General features: G+C 36.3%; 1 non-coding gene across 1 annotated transcript; it reads left to right on the top strand.

The window, feature by feature from the left end:
* Window positions 1-1,292: 1,292 nt before the first annotated feature.
* TRNAY-GUA lies at window positions 1,293-1,374 on the top strand. The gene has a single exon. It is a non-coding gene; the product is annotated as a tRNA-Tyr (tRNA).
* Window positions 1,375-4,503: the final 3,129 nt, after the last annotated feature.

The raw sequence follows: 4,503 nt of genomic DNA, 5'->3' as shown, positions 1-4,503 counted from the left end.
GACAGTGACATAAGTTATCTGGTGCCCTGTGGAATTTCATGAACTGGTGCCCCCCACCCCCACCCCACCAACTGTAACTTGAGGAGTAAAAATAAATATGTAAAAAGTCTAAAGATTTCCAGGTTTTGGACAAAAATATGCATATTGTACTCTGTAGCAAATGATTTGCTACAAATGTAACTGCCATTTGCTACAGTTAAAATGCATTAAACACTTTGGCACCTTGGAGCTCCAGCCCTACAGCTATAACTGCAAGTACAATATAGGAACTGACTGCACTACCACACCAGTGGCAAATTGCTGTGAGGACATTCCCCTCAGCTTCTTTGCTAAATAAGTAACAATACCAAAAAACAAAAAAAGACCCAAGCAGCTGCAAGTTCTTCCACTTTAATGTCATGATACAAAAATGTTAGACAGAAAGTCCCACACACTAAGCACTTTCACCAATATACAATGGCTTTATCAGAGTGGGAACTGATAACAAATGCATATAAAAAGATAAGCATCATCAAAGTGTAACCAATCAAGTACTAGAAACAATTAAAAATGTATTTTGCCACACCTATACATTTCCTAAACACAGAATGCCTTAAAACAGGTATGGCTTAAAAGAAAAATATTAATAAAAATATTGGCTCTTAGCCGTAAAAACTGTTTTCCTTTTATCCAACTCACCAATATTTAAATAAAATCAGTACCGTCAAATGCTTAATATTAAAACGATCTGTATTGCTGCTGAAAGTCTATGTCATAATGCTAACACTTAGGTAAACAATAAATAGTTGCTATTAGTAAAAGTAAATGCATATGAACATTCATCACAAACTTAATGCTCTTGCTTTTAATATAGGTAAGATGGCAATATTTTCATTGAGCCCTGGTGGGCACATAGCATTAATATCTTTGCTAAATAATTCTGGACAAAGCGTACTATTGTATGGACAATGGTCCAAAACTGGAGAAATTTTAAATATTACTTCAGTTCACTTAAATTAGTAGAAAAGCAGGTTTTGTATCACTATACATTTTCTGAATAATATGAAGTGTGAAACTAATGTTGACTTTATTGACTGACTAATCGGTAATTTATTAGAAAATCAGATTTTATGAAGCACTTGGCTAAAATATGAGGCAAAATCAGGAACATACTGCAAAATCAGGAGTAGTCATGAGGTGTATCTGCAAATTGTGTTTAAATGGTACTTTAATGCAAGCCAACGTCATGAACCCAGTTCTGAAACATCAGTAGATGGCATAGCCCTCAACAATTTATCTCCAAACTCAGTGTGGTAATCGTGGCTGAGTGGTTAAGGCAATGGACTGTAAATCCATTGGGGTTTCCCTTCACAGGTTTGAATCCTGTCGATTTTGGTGTTGTTTGTATGGGCCCTAGGGCCGATAGCCTCGTACCTACCTATAGACAGGGGTCCAGGTAAGTAAATATTTGTGGGAAGCAATAGCTAGCAAATTGTTATAGCTAGGCTTGTATAGGTCCTAGGGCCAATAGCCTAGTACCTACCTATGAACAAAGACAAAAGTAATCAGGGGCATAACTCTGGAAGTCATTTTATGTATTGGTCTTGTTAAACACTACAGCTGAGAGACTATGAGGCTGTGCTTTAATAAGTACTTTATAAAGTAAATGATGAAATGCACATTACAGCAGCAGTAGTTAAATACAAGTGATCTGTTTACAGAATATTAAAAAAACTGAAATGTAACCACCACATTAAGAAGGGAACATCTGTAATGCAATCTGGGAAATTAAGAGCTTACACTTCTGTAGCAGCCATGCTTATGTAATTAGTAATAAACGTGTTGTTTGTGTCCTCCATATAAATAATGACGCTTAAGAACTGTCCTCAGTAAAATGGTTCTTAAACTGTTGGTAGAGCTATTTCTGTATGCAGAAGGGTTAGCTCAGGGGGATGAACTGCATACTGAATTAGGTGTTGTGTTCCCTGGTTGAATCAAGACTGAAAAACAGTGGGCATTATAATCAGTAGCAAGGGGTGCCCAAATTGACAGGAAAACATTGCAAGAGGAAGCGTAAGCTAAACATGGCTTGCAGTACTGCTACAGTTCAACAGGAAAATGGTAAATACAGTGAAAAATCAAACTGACTGGTGGTTTATTTTCATTGATAATGCCTGGAATAGAACATTAGAAATGACCAACTTACTGCTAAACAGAAACTGATGCTTATATCCTGTAGTTGTCCTTTAAGTACGCTTGCTGATAGTCTTTCCTCATTTTTACCACACATTGCTTGGAGTTTTATTACAATTACTGCTTTTGAAAGCTGATTAGTGATATAGTCTAACACACAGTCTGGCTGTGGTCTGTTTTTTATTAAGATAATATTATTTACCTGGCTGCAAGAGATCTAGTAACTCTGAATGGCCATGAGTCTTCTGAGCTTGCTCACACTGGTTGAATCACACTCAGAATGTTTGTCTGCCCACTTCACTGTCCTCCCACATATCCCACTTTCCTCCGTAACAAGAACACATATGGAAATCCCTTGTACGGTTATATTTATTGCTGAAAAAATGTCAAATAAAATGTTTTGTTCTCATGTTTTCCTTATTTCTACTACTGTCCATCTCATCCAAGTTCACACCACTCTCAAACCTCTTCACCTCAAAAGGATGCATTTCAACACCATTTACCCTAAAATCATTATACTCTCTGTGGTGCCCCAGCACTGGCCCAGTCATCAAGGAGCCTCCATTCTCACCACTGGCAACAGTGGGGGATCTATACAATGGTAGGATGACAATTACACAAACAGTAAAGTGCAATTTCGCTTAAGAGCACAAAGAAACCACCGTCAATCTGGGGCTGGTTTCTCCCTCTTTCTCCAGATCTCCAATAAGACTCCCCACTGTCATAGCTATAGGTTGAGATCTCAGCTGAGTGTCAAGCCAAAACCTCCAGCACCATCTCTTTCCAACCAGTGATTCAGGTCCCTGACCAAGTAGCTGACACACACACACACACTCTTTAAGGTTTGATTTATATAAAAACACACACACTCCTGGGAAAGGCTGGCACAGGTTTACTAACTATGCCCCCTTCTGCCCAGACTATAAGGTAGTTTTCACTGCCACCAACCACTTTTATCAGCTACTTTTAAGGCCCTTAACAAATGGTATCCAATTTTACTGTGCAATGTTACTATTAATCCAAATGGCAGTCTGACCAAGAGCAAGGCTATTTAAGAGTGGACTGTACAATGTCACCAAATACATATGCAAGTACACTAAGAGATTAAATATGTCTATATTGGGGAATGAAAATTATTTATATCTACATTTTTGGGGTACTTAAAAAGAACTGGGTAATTTTTTCCATGGATAATCATATTTTTAAAACAGTGGGGGACAAACCATTTGTGGTGATTAGGAAAGATAGGCCCATTAATAATTTATTAGAGGGGCAGAAAATAACAAAAACAAATAGATCAATAGGTATGTTTAAATGTGGGCACTGTTCTCAGTGCCCTCATATGTTGACCACGGACAATATTATCATTAGAGGGAAGGCCTTTAAAGTAACTGGACATTATACCTGTGAATCGTCATGAGTGGTGTATATAGCCAGCTGTAAATTATGCCCTGTGTTTTACATTGGAAAAACCTGTAGAAAATTAAAAGAAAGGGTGTACAAGCATTTGGCTGATATTAAAAAGTGTAACAACAGAAATGCATTGTATAGGCATATTATGGAATGCTCAGCCCATGCTTTTAGTTTTGCAGTTATGGAACAGGTGGCTAAGGATCAGAGAGGGCATATTACTGATGAGCACTTAAACAAAAATGAGATGAAGCGGCAGCTAGTATTAAATGCTATGAATCCCCCAGGTCTCAGTGAGTGCTGTTGCATCAATTTGGTTTTAAAGTTGAAGCAATTAGAAGTGCAGGATTTTATGGAGTATATTTACATAATTCTATTTTTATATTTTATAATTAGATATTTTAAAATGCATGTATTTTTAATTGATGTTAAATACCTTTTCAAAGTGTTTATAAGTAATAAAATGTTAGTTTTATTCAATAAGTTATTTAGTTGGAGCATAAGAGATGATTATTAGGTGATTATTAGGTTAGCATGCTTATTGGTCAAAGTTAAATACATGAATTTACATTGTATTGTTTAAAGTGTTTTTTTCTGACTTGGTTTTAGTTCTGAAGACATCTCAATGAATGTAGAGACGAAAATGCTAAATTATTGTGGAATAAATTTTTTGAAGAATCTGGACTTTTTACTTCTGTACTACTCAGGTGGAATATTGAGTGGTGTTGCTTCACACAGGATTGTGCTGTTTATTGGTTTGTTTTGTGTTCCTGTTGATAGTTTGTGGTTGGTGAATTTAAAGATACTACAAGATATTAAAATAAAGCAGAATTCAACACAATCCATGTCTCTTTCCAGGTAAAGTCCAAATGCCAACATCAGTGTAACAAATTATACTGCTAATAATTTGGTAAATATGAA

Source organism: Protopterus annectens, chromosome 11.part0, assembly GCF_019279795.1.
Source record: "Protopterus annectens isolate FY-2018-M chromosome 11.part0, PAN1.0, whole genome shotgun sequence".
In the NCBI taxonomy this organism is placed as follows: domain Eukaryota; kingdom Metazoa; phylum Chordata; order Ceratodontiformes; family Protopteridae; genus Protopterus; species Protopterus annectens.
The sequence above is the reverse complement of the archived record's forward strand: the minus strand, read 5'-3'. Positions and strand labels throughout refer to the sequence as shown.